A 19057-nucleotide genomic window follows, 5' to 3' on the forward strand; every position below is an offset into this window, starting at 1 on the left:
TAGATGATGTGCCCACTTTACAACAGACTTTAATACGAAAAGATGGTGGTACACTTGTACAAGAAAATAAAAATTATGAATTTTTAGAATCAGTGAATGGTGTTTGGAATGCTAAGAAACGGAAAATTACTAATGTAGAAAAGGGTGAAAGTTTAAATGATGTGCCCACTTTACAACAGACTTTAATACGAAAAGAAGATGGTAAATTTGTACAAGACGATAATAATTATGAATTTTTAGAATCAGAGAATGTTGTTTGGAATGCTAAGAAACAGAAACTTAGCGATTTGATGGAAGGTACAGATAGTAAAGATGCTGTGAATGTTTCACAAGTTCCAAAAATGGAAGCAGGCTATTGGGATTTTAATAATAAAAGGTTAGTACGTGTTAAACCTGCCATTGATGGCACTGACTGTGTTACAAAAGAACAGACTATAACTTTTGATAAAAAAGAAAAATGTTGGGATGCCAAAAACAATTTATAAGAAATCTACCAATGGGGGAATATTTAGATGATATTTGTTTAATGTCACATGCTATGTATTATGATGGATCAAAATTTGTATATGCAGGAAGAAAATTTAATTTGATGAAATACAATCCTGATTTATTAGTTGCCGACCCTACATCCTTGAGTGGATTTAAGTATATAGATAATAGACCATATATACCAGAAAACTATGTATTTAAAAGAATGGAAGATAATCTATTGATTGGTGCTAATGGTAATATATTTACAGTTAAAGGAAAGAGTGATGTTATAAAAAATGAATGAAATTGCATACGAACTTCATAAGCCTGCAAGAAAGAATTTCGTTAGAAGATCTTTTAAAGTATTAGGTATAAACGAAACCGTACAAATAGATTTAATTCATATGCAAAACTATGTTAGAGAAAATTCTGGCAATAAATATATTTTAACTTTAATAGATACATTTTCTAAAAAAGCTTATGCTGCTCCGCTAAAGAATAAGACAGGGTTGGTGGTTACAGAAGCCATTAAAACCATTCTACCAAAGGGGGTTAAAAACATTCAATCTGACAATGGAAAAGAATTTTTTAATCAATATTTTAGCAAACTAATGAAAAACTTAAATATTAATCACTATCACACTTTTTCTACAACTAAGGCTGCAATTGTGGAGAGGTTTCAGAGAACTTTAAAGAATTGGTTATACAGGGAATTTAGTGCTCAGGGGAGTTATAAATGGTTGGATTTACTTCCAAAGTTAATTCGAAAATATAATAATAAGGTGCATAGATCTATAGGTATGAAGCCTAACCAAGTGAATATTAAGAATAGTAAATATGTGCATGAAAGATTGACTTCTAAAGTAGTGCAAGTTAAAAAGCCAAGATATAAGGTAGGTGATAGCGTGAGAATTTCCAAGTATAAGCATGTTTTTAGTAAAGGATATACCCCAAATTGGACAGGGGAGCTATTTACAATAACAGAAGTTCAGAATAAAAAGCCTGTGACTTATATCTTGAAAGATGAAAATGGTAATATAATCAGAGGAGGATTCTATACAGAGGAGTTGTTGCACACATTATCACAAGCTATCTGCGTAGTCTTATTTGATGTTTGATGAACAACCCAAATAAGAAAGAAGATTCCAGGTGAATCCAACCTGACTTTCACAATGACTTATTGTAGTTGCAAAGTTCGACGAAGGAAGTTAGATCCAACAAAAGACGTCTCTGTTTCAGTTTCTCATGATTGTGCACACCTTCGGTTGGTGAAGTTTTAACTCATTAAACAGGTTCGACGTTAAACTTCATAAATTAATTAATTCACACAAAAACATCAAAAAAGTTAAACTATAAAAATATTTAACCATATTTATGAAATGAATTGTAAACCGGTACAACATTATTGGTTTCAAGGTATTGATGATGACAGCAAGTCATGTGAAACCATCGCATAATGTAGTATACTTTACTTACTTACTGGGGCTTCACAAATCTCAATGGATTTTTTTACTTCGTAGATTAGCCGCCTCCACTCATCCCTATCTCCGCGACATTTCTCTTCCGCATTGCATTATATCCTTTTTGACTTGGTTTTGCCATCTTAATTTTGGCCTACCCAACGGACGTCTTCCTGTAGGTACGGCACGCAGCTCTCTATTTTTCCATATGTGACAAACTCCTTCTTCATAAACTAGGCCAAATATTTTACGAAGTACCTTATTTTCAAACATCATCAAACGTTCTTCACTTCTTTTGGAGAGGGTCCATGTTTCATTTCCATACAATAAGACTGGCTGTATAATGGTCTTGTATAATCTAAATTTTGATCATCTTAATAAAAGTTTTGTACAGGATACGTTTACTTTGTATCTCCGGATCTTCAAAATTTAAACTATTGACGGTAACTCCTTAATATTTAAAGCTCTTTACACAATTAGTTGAATAGCTGGCAATGTTGAAATTTACATCTATATTGTTGGCGTTTAGGCCAAAGTGAACAATATTATTTTTGTCTTCATTTGGATCTAATCCTACTTTCTTACATTCTTTAATAAAGTGATCAGCTAATAGGCAAAGGTTTCCAGAGTTTTTGCTAAAATTACCACATTATCTTACTATGTATGTCCAGACCTTCAGGATTTGAACTATTGACGGCAACTCCTAAATATTTAAAACTCTCCTCACAATTAATTGATTAGTTATATTCCCATTAAAATTCCATTCAATAGAAAATAAATAGAAATTAATTAATGTATTAATATTATTACTAAGAATGCGCTTTTTATACTTTAATTTGAGATAAAGTTATTTAAAACTTTTATACAATGATAAGCAACGGTTTGAAAAACCTTCAATTAAAAAGTGTTCACGAAAAATATCGTAAACAATTTAAAGTTTTAATCAGATAGAAATGTTTTTAAATTTTTAGTTTTGGTGGACAGCCATTATATTTTACATTACCTTTACAGAATATAGCTCATGGATAGACAATAAATTGTCGCACGATCAATGTTGGGTAATGAAAATAAATGGAGCAATGAAGCTGAGTAATGACGACAGACGGTTTCACTGATGAGACTTTATACAGCACTAAGAAACTCCGCCAGTGAGTCCCTACCTCCGCAACATTGATGTTCACTGATGAGACATTATAAAGCATTGTAAAACTAGTTTTGGTGGACAGCCATTATATTTTACATTACCTTTACAGAATATAGCTCATGGATAGACAATAAATTGTCGCACGATCAATGTTGGGGAATGAAAATAAATGGAGCAATGAAGCTGAGTAATGACGACAGACGGTTTCGCTGATGAGACTTTATACAGCACAAAGAAACTCCGTCAGTGAGTCCCCACCTTCACAACATTGATGTTCACTGTTATGACTTTATACATCACTGAGAAACTCCGTCAGTGAGTCCCTACCTCTACAACATTGATGTTCACTGTTAAAACTTTATACATCACTGAAAAACTCCATCAGTGAGTCCCTACCTCCACAACATTGATGTTTACTGTTAAGACTTTATACATCACTGAGAAACTCCGTCAGTGAGTCCCTACCTCCACAACATTGATTTTCACTGTTAAGACTTTATACATCACTGAGAAACTCCGTCAGTGAATCCCTACCTCCACAACATTGATGTTCACTGAAAAGACTTTATACACCACTGTGAAACTCTGTCAGTCAGTCCCTACCTGCACAACATTGATGTTCACTGTTAAAACTTTATACATCACTGAAAAACTCCATCAGTGAGTCCCTACCTCCACAACATTGATGTTTACTGTTAAGACTTTATACATCACTGAGAAACTCCGTCAGTGAGTCCCTACCTCCACAACATTGATTTTCACTGTTAAGACTTTATACATCACTGAGAAACTCCGTCAGTGAGTCCATACTTCCACAACATTAATGTTCACCGTTAAGACTTTATACAGCACTGAGAAACTCCGTCAGTGAGTCCCTACCTACACAACATTGATTTTCACTGTTAAGACTTTATACAACACTGAGAAACTCCGTCAGTGAGTCCCTACCTCCACAACATTTATTTTCACTGTTAAGACTTTATACATCACTGAGAAACTCCGTCAGTGAGTCCCTACCTCCACATCATTGATTTTCACTGTTAAGACTTTATACAGCACTGAGAAACTCCGTCAGTGAGTCCCTACCTCAACAACATTGATTTTCACTGTTAAGACTTTATACAGCACTGAGAAACTCCGTCAGTGAGTCCCTACCTACACAACATTGATTTTCACTGTTAAGACTTTATACGACACTGAGAAACTCCGTCAGTGAGTCCCTACCTCCACAACATTGATTTTCACTGTTAAGACTTTATACAACACTGAGAAACTCCGTCAGTGAGTCCCTACCTCCACAACATTGATGTTCACTGATAAGACTTTATACACCACCGTGAAACTCTGTCAGTGAGTCCCTACCTACACAACATTGATTTTCACTGTTAAGACTTTATACAACACTGAGAAACTCCGTCAGTGAGTCCCTACCTCCACAACATTGATGTTCACTGATAAGACTTTATACACCACTGTGAAACTCTGTCAGTGAGTCCCCACCTCCACAACATTGATGTTCACTGATAAGACTTTATACATCACTGAGAAACTCCGTTAGTGAGTCTCTACCTCCACAACATTGATGTTCACTGATAAGACTTTATACACCACTGTGAAACTCTGTCAGTGAGTCCCTACCTCCAAAGCATTGATGTTCTGAGAATTAAGTATATATAACGTCAACGGTTGATGTGGATTTTAATTGTGATTAAATATTTCGTTATGGAAATCAATTTACCGTTACGAATGTGAGGTATAGTGTTATAGTTATACTTAAAACTTACTTAATGAAAATACCATTTGTTAAGTTAGGTAACAACAAATTTATAATAGTTGTACAAAACTAAAATCTTACTTATGTTTGTATTGTATTTCAAAAATTTCTTAGCAAATATTTAGTATTAGTGTTAATAAATTATGATTATTAAAATATATATGCGCCATATCACTTAAGCAGCATTTATTATAAATGCTGATACGTTTTTAAAATTTTATCAAAATAATGTTCTCTCTAGTTAGTGATGCAAGCATTCAGTCTTTTACCTACCACCCTATTAATATGACTGTACGAGCACAGTGAATATTTCAGTTATTGACATCACCGTTGCAATTATATGAAAGAGAATATAATTAAATGATCGTTTTACTGGAATCAAAATATAAAACCAATAATCAAACAGACCAAAAGTTTCATAAAATTACAATTAAATTTATCGTGTTTCAAGCAATTCGATGGTACTGCCACATTGCACTAGAGTACACGGTGGCCATTACTACCACCGTGTGTCTGTTTTATTGTTTTCAATAAACGTTTATATTGCGCAAAAAATATTAGATTAGTTCAGTTATGCATTCGTTCCGAATCTGATTCCAAAATACATCAAACAATGGTAGACTTTAATGTAGTTTTATTTCATATACTTTGGTAACAATTAACAAGGTCTGCCGATGTTAACGTCTATGAATTCAGTGTAGTTGCATTTTTCTTGGGTGATATATAATATTATTATATGAATATTTTCAGAGATAGAAGATTCTGTGTCTTTGGTTATGACAAACTGTTATTTCTCAGGGTTTCTAATCATCTTGCCATCATCATTCATCATCTTTGTCTTTAATTATCATTTCACTCTGTTGTGTGGGGTTTTTCTTTTACATTAAATGTCAATTTAAGTCATATTTTATATACCAAAAACAGCTAGAAAGACAATTTTAAATAATGTATGTTAATATAACTTTTAGGTAATTGATCTTTCCACGAGGAATCCAAACTACAGTTTAATACAGATTTATGTTTAATGAAGTATCAGGACCGCGAGAGTGACGAAAGAAGACAAAGTTGAGCTTAATTTTCCGAGACGTTGACTCATGAATATTTAAGTATCAGAGTTACATCGCGCTCTAAACTTCCACATCCCTACTATTACCGCTGAAAGACAGGACAGTCCAATAGACCACATTGACATTGCCTTTTATCTAGCATGACATCATCAAATTAATCAATCATCACTATCATAATACCTGAGAGAGAGAGAGAGAGAGAGTATTATATTGTTTAAACATGTAAAATGTCTTATGGTCGACACTTATTTAGTTTTTGTCCACAGGAAATAACTTGTAGATATCACACATACATGAGATACTTAGGTAAATCATTTTATATTATAATTACCACAAGAAAAAACCTAACATTAAGAAAATTCTAATATTCAATAAGAAATTGTGATTTTTATATCGATAAAATATGCATAGTTTTATTTTTTTTTTACTTGGTGTTATCCACATGGATATTCTTCCAAATGTAACAATAGTACAAAGTGTCTACGGGAAAATAAACCCAGGAAAATATGAATTGTAAAACAAAACGTACAGTTGTCAGGATAGCAAAACCATTTTACATTAGTTTATTTTTAGTTTCGCTTGGGCTTAATAGTAACGAAATAATATTAAAGTCCGTAATATTCATCAATAAGGCGCGACTCTCACAGACATTTAAATATTCATGACTCGCTCTTTCAGAAAAATAAGGCCATTTCTAGTAACAAAAGGCATTGTAAACCATCTATTCTAACGAACACCCGGCATATTCTTAGAAATAAACATTTTTGAAGTAAGTTTTTGTAATTTTTATTAGATTTAACACTGAAATTGTGATTATGAAGACACCTTTATCCAAAAACCATTATGATCGTAAAGTTAATTTACACATAACTTTTAAATATCTAACCAGCTAAATTGATGTTAAATACAATTTTCTATTACCTAAGAATGTTTTTTTTTTACACTTTTAGAAACCATGTATTATTCTTAGATTTAAGTGGTACTTAAAATAATATTACACGTGTAAAATTGCATTTGTATTGTGTCCTTAGATTATTTAGCTTTTCCAACATTAACAAGTACGTTGAAAACCTTGGTTATTGCATAATTTTATCAATAGAATTGGAACAAATTAAAAATATGAAGTAAAAACTAATAAGTGGATATATTATGATGTTATAATATATCATATGATATTATAATATACGAGTCATGTTTGTGCAAATGTTGACTGCAGATATCCACAGCAAAGTGTCAATCACAATTTTTATATTTTGGGCAAACTTTGATGTTTAATAACACTACAGTGTGCGTCTAACGGATAAAATGTCATAGTTCTCTCGTTTTTGAATTCTTTAACAATATAAACAATGTATTCCTTAAATGTATTTAGTTATTTTACCATCATGCAGTTAATAAATAAATAAATAAAAATTATATATTCTTGATATTCCTTGAGAATACATTTTTTTTCTTTGTTGGTGAGATATATCAGAACAGGGAAGTAAACATTTAAGAAACCCAGATTTTAATATCTTCTCCAAGGTGTACTTCCAAAAAATGATACGAATATGCCTTTGTTTAAAATATCAAGAAAGTGCTATCGTTAGGTTGTGTTACTTGATTATTTGCAACTGTGCAAATGTTTTGTAATGGCTCTAAAAAATGTATTACCAAAGAATATGATTATTCGTGCAATTTAAAGGTTATATCTTTATAAACAACTCATTAAAATCACACTCAACTAGCACCTAAAAATGTATTGCTTGATTGTCATTGGCGTAGGTTTGATCACTAGAGTAAGTTTAATAGACTTGAAGAACTGACAGCAATTCCAAAATATTTTTTAATGTAAAAAGTCCATTCTTCTAATTTCTTACTATTTTGTCCTGTAAAGTTATCTAGGAAAGACCCTAAAAAACTTGACAAAAGCATTCAAGCATTTCAAATAACTTGATATTAATCGCTTAATCAGGTACAAATTTATTCGAACAACATGCAGGGAAATGATGCGAACCTCTTCACTGTTGTTTACACATAATTGTCAGCTGGGTGAGCTCATCACGTAATCACTCAGGTGTAAACAATGAATGCAATATGTGACTGTACACTGCTGGCTGTGCGGATTATACGCCATACGCCTGTGTTCTTGTGTAATTAATTATATCGCTCAAGTTTTGAAATATAATTGTAACACTCTACATTTTAATATTATTTTTACAATTGAACAAAATGTTATCTTACAAAGAATAATTGAATGAATTTATACCACTCATTTGATATTTCATTTATCATTTATAATAAATTACTTCTTTTTAAATAATTAATTTTTTGTAACGATGCATTAGAAAGATTATGTATTGCATTCATTTTCAATGGTAGAATATAATATACCACACTGTCCATGTCAAGAATCCCATAAGTTATTTTAGTTATGCCCCAGTTTATGCATTCATATCAGGTTGCATCTGTGTTGATTTAAGTTGATTTCAACTGCCAACATAGAGTTAACTACATTTTTAAAGAAACAATTGACCCAATAATAACAACAAATCCACACGAATCTTCTACAGTATTTATTACATTCATATTACTGTTGAAAGGTTTTTATAAAAACCTTAGATGATTATTATACTCAATAAAATACTAGGCCAGAATCTGCATCTGCTTAGTGGACTTATTCACCAAATATTGCCACAAAAATGACCTGTCACTCAAGAATAGGGATTAATAGATGAGGCCAATGAATGACAGGTCTATGGGCAACTTTTATGAAAGTAAAAATATCTGTAATACATTTTTGTAAGCGTGTTTAATGTTATGCCCTAAAATAATTTGTATGCTAACTCGTTTGCTTAGTAACTGCTAGCGGGAATGAATTGCGAAAAAAATAAAGTGTGTGATCATGTTTGCAGTGTTCCTCAGTAGTTTAAACTTTCATATAATATCTATAAATTTGACAACAAAATCTTTCAGCATAATGTGGATTAATATATAGTTATTAAATAGTATATGTAATTATTTTATCTAATACATGCATACTTTAACTACAATAGATATTTGTTTATTGATGTTTTATGTCAATTGGAGACGATTTAGGTTTTAAGTTGATGCATAACTATTATGTAACATGCATAATGATTCTTACACAAGATTGTTAACCCCGAGCCGGGATGGAATTCAGTTAGATGGTTTTTTTTCGGAACAGAATTTTTGCAGCCACAAGTAGTGTCAATGGGCGAGATGGTATACGTTCAAACAATATCTACGCGCACTTCGCCCACGGTGGTCACCAATCATCAGATACCTTTATAAGCCACTTATCTCTGAACCCCCCCCCCCCCCCCAACAGTGGTAATGCGGTATGTATTAGTTAACGCTTAAAGTCGTAATAACCTCACTCAACGGTTTATTATGTGATTTCTATAACTTCCCCATGTCTCTGTTTACTGAAATATTTCTACATACATTCTAACCAAACAAGATGTAGCCATCCAGAAAATTAAACGTTTGTTTCAAATACTTTTATCGTTGATGGCACATAACATGGTCGGTTACATTGATGTAAAATGTTACTTTAAATCAAAAGTAAAGAGACGATTTACCACAATTATTTAATATAACCATATTTCAAATAAACACTGATGCAAACAATTCTATGGAAAGATGTTTATGTGGAAATTTCTAAGCAAGTAATAACAATTTATAGTTGAAGAAACTCTGTTAGTTATAATAATATTGTTACGTGTATTGAAATTGTTGTGAGGTTATTTTCTTTCCATTAGCCATTTGCAACTGTATTAGTAATTACGCTATTTTGAAAAGTATTCTAATTGTTTTACTTTTTATTAGCGACTAAGGAATACAAATTCTATTAAATAATAAATTACATATAGGCTGAGATCTCGTATTAGGTTACGACTAAACATAATGTACTTTACATTACAGGTAAATATTGTTTATTTTTACTATACAATTATGTCATTAGTCTCTTAACAATTAAGGCAATTACAATAAGTAAAACCAAAGGATATTTTCAGTTTGACTCCAGAACTAAACCACAATAAGATATGACAAATAAGATAAAGGTTTGTGACAAAGAAATGAGGATGAGTGGCGAGATGGCATTATTGTAAAATACTAAAAGGTATCTATTACAGGTCTTATGAGTGTACTAATAATTGCAGACAGATGGATTAAAATTAATCCATAGAAAACTACAACAAACCTTTTACAGAGTTATTATAATCCAGTCTTATTAGGTTTTTAGGTGGAAATAGTTCCCTAAGTGATGAAACTTTGCACATGTGTAATACTAGTACCCAGTAAAACATATCAAAAATCAACATTCGTGCATGCTGTGCTACGGCCACCATCTTGGAAAATGGCGACCAATTTTCACTTTTTGCATATATTTCACTAACCGTTATAAATGCAAAAATATTGTACAAGCAACAGTTAAAGAACACAAAAATGCTTCTTTTACTCATTTACATATTTGCCCTATCTCTAAAAGTTATTAAGAACAAATTAAATTTAAATGAAAACAAGTACTAGGCAAATATGTAAACGAGTAGAAGATGTACTCGTATTTGAGTGTGTTCTTTCACTTTTGCTTGAACAAGATTCCTGTATTTCCAAGGGTTAGTGAAATATAGGCAAAAAGTGGAAATTGGCCGCCATTTTCCAAGATGTAGCTAGCATGCACGAATGTAGATTTTTTTATATGTTGTAACGTAACTGGGTACAATGTTACAATTACACTACACATGTGCAAAGTTTCATCACTTAGGGAATTATTTCCAGGTAGAGATATTTTTATCAAAAATGACTGAACTATTAAGCCAGCAAGTAAATTCCTCGGCCACTTTATTACGATTGCAATACTGTATAACCTGTATAAGACCTCCATCACATTTAGTATTTTACTTCATATATATGGTTTTAATGCATCTTGTTAGCCATTCCTGTAACATTCCAAACAGATTCTTGGTAAGTGACTTCAGCTCAAACATTTCTGGCTGCATTTGTCAGAATAGAGAGTGAAAAATTAAATTATAAAATACTGTAATTAAAAATCTCACTAGCCAACGTTTCTCTGATACATATTGGTTTTTTGGAGCATTTATTTATTAAGATTTATTTATTTATATGATTATAAATAAACAGCATATAACGTCTGGAAATGCAAAATCTCCTAGGCAGTTCAATAGTTCATTTCTCAAAACCTAATACAATTGATTATACAGTAGAGAATTGATTATCATAATCAATTGTGGATTTTTGGGGTTGTTCGGATAGCTGATTTTGTTCATATGTTCTGTCATTGACAGGAAAAAGCCAATTGTATCAACATCCGTGAGCATATCTAAAGGTCTCGACGACACCGGTCGTCTTCTTTCTTCTTCATATTCACTGAGCATCCGTGTGCAGCAGTCACTCATTGATCCTGGAGGCTTATAACCAAGTCTTAGTTTTAGCAAATTTCCCATATGTCTCATGGTAAGACCTGGACCCAGGACTGATTTACTATTTCGTTTTGATGTCTCTCGAGGCCAAAAATACCATCTGTTCAAATTCTGATATGTATCTGTTAGCTCGATTAGTTGAGCAGAAATGATCCATTTATGATGGAATTTGATTCAAGTAAGTAAACCTACGTTTATTCGAATAAGTTCCCGAACCGGCTTGATCGGACTATGGGAACAGGAGTTTATAAGGTAAAAGTTGGTTTTTCCTATTTTAGATTTAGAGTTAGACATATATAATTTACAATTTCTTCCCAAACCATTTTGAAAAACTTAAAAAGAGAAATGATTTTGTACATTAAAATGTTGTTGTATGACCCCTGTCTGACCCTTGTGTCAAATTTGACCAAACGCGCAAGAAGTGGATATACTTGTATAGGTCAGTAACATTCCTGACTGTCAATTACGTCTTAAGTTCAAAAGTGTTAGTCTGTTTGTTACACTAGGATAAGCAGAGTTTTAAAATAGAAACAGGATGACTAGAATTTGGAATATGGTATCCAATCTCCTCTCTATACTAAGCAGGAGTCAGGCTCTCTCGAACACTGAAGTGATATTCACCCTCACAATACCCCTAGTAGGAAGGGCAACCTGAATGTACCCTATACACTACCCTGACGAACTATTAGGAAAGAAATGGTTGACTGATGGTACTATTCAACCATACTTTGATGTATTAAATTCATCTTTCCTCTTAAATCATGCAGCAATCGCAATTAATCCTGTTATCAGCCATGCAATAAAATGCATTGATGATTTTGCACACTTTGTGGAACCACTTAACCTTGAGAGTAAAGATTTTATCATAATACCAGTCAATGATTAGACAATTCTAGACCAAGCAGGAGGATCTCACTGGAGTGTCCTATTTTACTCTAAGCAGGACCACCATTTCTATCACTATGACTCTATGGATGATTTTAACACAACCCATGCTAAGCTAATAAGTAAGAAATTGGCACGTTTTATTAAAGAAGACAAAAAATAAACCATGTTTTACAAACATAAAAGGCCCAAAGCAGTCAAATAGTTATGACTGTGGTGTCTATATGGTGTGTGTAACAGGGATGTTTATGTGTGATATTATGAAAAACAAAAGGATCAATTTACACAACATTCAGAATTTGCATCTTTCTGAACCAGACCTGATAGTAAAAAGATCCTGCATGGCTTATGTCATCAACAACACATTAATTTCAGACAGTACATTGCAGGAGCTCATCACTAAGCAGACCAACTATCTAGAATCTTGTAAAACATCTGAAAAATCCTTAGAAATAGTTTCATCTAACTCTACATCCTCTCCTCAGTTTGGGATAAAATCAGCACACAACGAGGCCTGGACCCATGTTAAGTATGGTAGAACAAGTCTTAAAAGGAAACAAATGGAAGCTAAAGCATCATATGTTAACAGCGTAAATCGTTTTAGTGTTTTAGAAAAGCCTGAAAAAGTACCCAGTATGATTATGGAAACACCGGCCTCGTATCATCAGACCACTACAACGTTACCGAAATCAAAACATCTGGGTAGAGAACTACAGAATAGCCAAACAAATAAGTTTTCTCCACGACAAATAAAGAACAAATATAAAAACTACACCAACAGTTTCTGTCATTGGTGAGAGTCACAGCCTGGGTTTGGCTGAAAGAATTAAATCAGAGAGTCGCGCGAAAGTACAGACTACAGGGGTTACTAAACCAAATGCAGAGTTCTCCCAACTCAAGAGTGATATTTTGAACAGTTTTTTTTACCGATATATTGGTTCTTTTCATTGGAGGTAACAATGCATATGTTTCAGACCTCAAAGAAATATTCAAATATTCAAAAGTCACTGATAAGACTTTATACAACCCTGAGAAACTCCGTCAGTGAGTCCCTACCTCTACAACATTGATGTTCACTGATGAGACTTTATACAACCCTGAGAAACTCCGTCAGTGAGTCCCTACCTCCACAACATTGATGTTCACTGATGAGACTTTATACAACACTGAGAAACTCAGTCAGTGGGTCCCTACCTCCACACTATTGATGTTCACTGATGAGACTTTATACAGCACTGAGAAACTCCGTCAGTGAGTTCCTACCTCCACAACATTGATGTTCACTGATGAGACTTTATACAGCCCTGAAAAACTCAGTCAGTGGGTCCCTACCTCCACAACATTGATGTTCACTGATGAGACTTTATACAACCCTGAGAAACTCCGTCAGTGAGTCCCTGCCTCCACAACATTAATGTTCAATGATGATACTTCTTAAAGCACTGAGAAACTCCGTAACTGATTGTGGGGATTCACTGACAGAGTTTCTCAGTGTTGTGTATAATCACCAGCACACCAGCAATAGTTGAGTTGTGTTGGCATGCGCCTGATAATTAAAAATCACATTTATTATTAACATTCAAATTTTGTTTATATTTATGGCATGCTTGTTTAAGTTGGCTAATTTATTATATCATCCATGTCCTTCATTTATTTATATCGACAATTAAATGTCGTTAGTTACAAATTGATACTTAAAAGTCAAAGCAGAAATACCTAAGCTACACTACTTGTTATTTAAAACCGTTGATTAGCTGAAACGTTTAAGGTTCAAGTGTTTTTAACTTTAGACATATTCATAACTTTTTCTAGACTCCCATGAATATGTACCAAAGAGATCGACCAAACTATAGTATAGTAGTTAGTAGTACACGTTAGTTGATTGCTTGATCTTTACCAGAAATAAAGCAAATGAATCTGGATTTATTTTTTATAAAAGTGAAAATGACAAAAAACTGAAACATTCAATTTTTATATAGTGTTTTAATCACATAGGGTGGTGCCATATTGCATCGAAGTGCACAGTGGTTATTACAGTCTACGTGTTTCTGTTTTATCGTTCCCACTAAATTTTTATTTGCCGGCATAAAATTATTGGGTTTGTTCGGTTATTTGTTCACTCTATCTTTTAGTAAAAAAACCTGTTAAAGTAATAAAACTTACATTTTATTAAAACTAGCTCCGTAATTAACATTGGATTTACTTTGACCACACTTTACTTTGCTGTACTTTAGTAACGATGAACACGTTGTGCTAGTGTTCACTTGTATAAACATCGTTGTTAGTGTCTTTTTTTGCAAAAATGATTGTAATTGTGGGCGAGAAGAGAATGCACGACCTACATACATTATACCGAGAGCTGCAGCTCAATACGTTCAGTTCCTGGCATTGATGTGACAACGCAGTATTTAAACATACTGAGCTGTATACGTGATGGTGTGTTACAGAGAGTTATAAATAGTTAATACGAATAATAGTTAATACGAAAATATAAATTACTTATTCTTATTCTTACGGAGTTCACATAACACAAGATACGTACATACAAACTGGTAAATTCGAAAAATATGTACGCTCACATATGGAACCTAGACCTTTGTGGCTGCTTGACTATATCCTCATGTTTCCACTGTATTTGTAGATTGTTTCAAAACATCATCTTATTAAAAACTTGTACAAGCAGCATACCTATCTAGATAACTCCAATGGAAGTAGGTAAACTGCTTAAGGTGAGCTATGGGCTAGTATTAAGCACTATTTCAGGGTTTGAAGCTATAGTTTAGGGTATTTAAAATTATTAAAAAAACTGAAATTAGCATCACTTATTTATAGTCAACCAATCTGAAACAGAACAGTTCAAATGTTATGTGAACAAGAGTTTTAAAATCAAAATTTACAAGTAAATAATATAAATAAATAAATAAATAATATAAATATGCAGTATACAAATGCATTCTACATTTCCAATCAGTTCAATATTGACTCTTAAAACGCAAATAGTTAAAACAGGAAATAGCATACAAGAACTGATAAAGTCAGATATTTTTTATATATAAATAAATAGTGTATTTAATATAAATTATAATTGAAATTTTAGAAAAAATTGTAGAGTACTGTACAATTAGAAATAGAAAATTAATTTTTACACCAAAAAATTTGAATTCCAGCTCCATCTTTAAATTCTCTCGCTGACCACCATTTCTTTCTACTTCTCCTCAAACACAAACTGGTTGCCCTTAAAACAGCACAAATTGTTTTTGAACTTATCCAATTAATTACCAAACTGTATGGGTGATCCATTTTTCAGATAGTTTTTCAGCCGTAACCCTAAAAAAAATTGGAATTCATTCCCAAAAATTCCATCAACACTTGTGACAAGAGGAGTAAATGATGCATGTCGTTGTTCGTAAGCTTTAGTATACTTTCATGTTTTTCATCTTCCGCCTTTTTTTATAACTTTTTGATGAGGGATGGAGACATAAGATGGAGCATCAGTGTCAACGACACGAACATCAAACAATGCCTCCATCTGAGTCTCCCATAGGCCTCTACAAGCTAAATCAGCTTTTAGTGCAGGTTCTTGAGAATTGCTGACTTCTGCTATCAAGGGCTCTTTAATGCTGTTTCCCCAGGCTTGTTCCATCATGTTACCTATTGTCTCTCTTATTTCGTTGTGTCTTTTTATTAGTATTCCTCCATTCCGACATTTCAGAGCATGCTCCACACCGAACTCATTTCCGCATCTCTTACATCTTAATGGGAGGTTTACAGGTGTTTTCCCATAAAGTATAGCAAGGGCATCCCTAAATTCTTGTGGGGACATATCTAGATTAAGTTTCTTCAGAGGCACGCATGATAGCAAGGATCCATGTTTTGCTTTACGTCCTGCATTACACATTATTATTTTTTGCCGGTTTTCTGAGAATGTTTTCAAATGCTGTCTGAATAATTCTTTACTTCTTTACATCACTTTAACGACAAATTTAGGACATATTCATGTGAATCAAAACAAAATTTAGTTTTCTCTTTTAAACGTAAGAATTTTGCATCCATCTTCAGAGGATTTAAACACGTAATTTTACTGCTTTGTTGGATCTATTAATCCTATTTCTCCTCTTTTAACTGGTAAATGTAGAATCTCACATTCCTCATTGCTTACGTCTGAACAAAATAGAATTGAAAAAAAGATGTTCTAATTGCTTGTTGAATAGGTAAATAAGTTTCGGATTTAGTTTCAACTACCCTTTGAAAAAAGTCCATTCCATTTGTGAAGATTTAGTTGCTACAGTGTAGGTTGATAGTGGATATTTCTTTGCAATATTTGCCAGATTTTCAATGTTTTGGGTCTATAAAAGATTTTTTTCAAAACGTGTTTATTTTTTTCCTCTTTAGAACCTATGTATGCACCGAGAAATTGGCTACCCTTAAAAATTTTCATACCTGATATTTTCTTTTTTAACTGTTTGGAAATATTATCATGATTAAAAATTTATTTTGATTTATGAACTTGAGGAAAGTGTCCATATTTTGACCTAATTTTGAGAGCTTTTCCCACCATTCCCCAACATCATCAAGAGAGCCTTGACAAGAAGAGGCATCTGCATACCAAATTTGAGATGTGTTCGGTATTCTTTTTTGTTCTTGTATCAATGGAAGTGATGCAAGACCGTATAATATCATTGATAGTGGATCTCCTTGGGTAACTCCTTCTTGACTATACAATCTTTGATTTCTTCCTTGCAAAATTTAATCTGAGCTGCATTGATAAGTAATAAAAATGAATCTTGCAGCTCTTGGCCAATGGACTCTTTGCTCGCCATAAAGCATGAATTCTGTTTATTTTGTTGAAGGCATTATCTGCGTCTACTAGGATCATACACAATTCATTGTTGGTATTACTATATTTACTATCTTGCTTTCGCATGAAATGTATTCCTCCCTCTATACCAGATTTGAGACCTCCACAAAGTTAATCTGTACCTAATGCTTGTTTTGCATCATCACCAAAAGCTAAAATAATGCATTTGGCCAGGGTGTGCCATGGTTATACTTCTCCATTTAATTTCATCGCCAAGGTGGCTATGGCTGTTCTTAAATAAGTACTTTTTTTGTCCATGACGCAATAAGAAATCTGTCAAATTTTCGGCTGAACTTCCTCCTGGACCTCCGCTACCATTAAGGATTCTTGCTGTATTTTCTACAATGTATACAAGATATTTCGTATTCTAGCAACTGCATTAAGTATTTTTTATAGTAGTAACAACCTCTATTTGTTACCACAGTTCCTTCATTTTTTTTGCTATGTAATGTTATTTGTACCAACTATTGTGTAAGGCATCTATTGTAAAGGTTCCCATGCCAAGGTGGCTATGGCTGTTCTTAAAAAAGTACTTGTTTGTCCATGACGCAATAAGAAATCTGTCCAATTTTCGGATGAACTTCCTTCTGGACCTCCACTACCATTAAGTTTTCTTGCTATCTTTTCTATATGTTCTTCTAGGAAATACACCATTTTGCAAAAAGTTGGTGAATCACAGGTTGTCCGGGCTAGAAATATACCTCTAGCCTTGACACCCTGTATTATGTCAGCATAACCTTAGTCAGCACAGAGTAACTCGACGGATAAGCCATATTGTGTGTAACTCAGGTTTATTTTCCGAGTCTCCGTATCTACAATAAATATTCTCCAAATTTCATTTTTCCTCAAAACAATACAATTAATTAGAGGCAAGGTTTCTTTGTAATTGCAATAAAACACAGATTCTAATTGGGTCTTGTTCTGATTTCATCCGGTGGAAAACTGTGGCCATAGACAAAATATTTCATTCGAAATTCCTATTTTAAATGCCTTTAAATTGCCCAAAAATATCAATTAACTACTTATTTTTTAATTTGTCTTTTTATGGAAATTTTTTGAATGGATCATGTTTTACTTGTTTGAAGAAAACGGAGGTAACATACCAGCAATTACATTATACTTTATATAATAGTTAACTTTCTGCAGGATAATACGGAGTTATTGGCGTACAAAACGTACAACTAGTAGGCAAAGGTTTAAAAACCAACTTAATGGAGGTTACTGAAATGAAAAAAAAAACATTCCATTAGACTTAATACAAAGAAAGTACAAGGGATGTACATAAATAATCAATTCTCTAGGTTTACTTCCCTAACTAAAGGGTATTAGTTAAACTTAACTAAATAGTATTTTAGATTACACAAAAGAAGCCGCAATAGGACATATATCAAGGAATCATAAGATACAAAATGTCGTTAATTTTCATAATAAAAACATATTAGTTTTGATGAACCGTTCATGCAACTTATTATATCTTTGTAAATTGACGAATATTTTAAAGGAAGCTGTGAAGACAGTTTAACACAGATTTATGTTTGATGGAGTATCAAGACCGCGAGAGTGACGAAAGAAGACAAAGTTGAGCTTAATTTTCCGAGACGTTGACTCATGAATATTTGAGTATCAGAGTTGCATCGCGCTCTAAACTTCCACATTTCCAGTTCTTTCACAGCTACATGGGAACCTTTACAATAGATCATTCTATACAATACTTGCTACAAATAAAATTACATAGCAAACATAGTTATGTAGGAATTTTGGAAACAAATAGAGGTTGTTGCTACTATAAAAAAATATACTTCATGCAGTTATGTAGTTATGTATACAAAATGTCTTGTATACATTAAACATCAGTTATCGTTTCAAGATCACGAATGTGGCAGTCTAATACATGTTAATCTAGGTTTTTAGTATAATTTATTACACTATATTAATATATATGAAAAAAAAC

Source organism: Macrosteles quadrilineatus, unplaced genomic scaffold, assembly GCF_028750875.1.
Source record: "Macrosteles quadrilineatus isolate MER2022 unplaced genomic scaffold, UCM_ALF_1.0 Scaffold_9__3_contigs__length_116548681, whole genome shotgun sequence".
NCBI lineage: Eukaryota > Metazoa > Arthropoda > Insecta > Hemiptera > Cicadellidae > Macrosteles > Macrosteles quadrilineatus.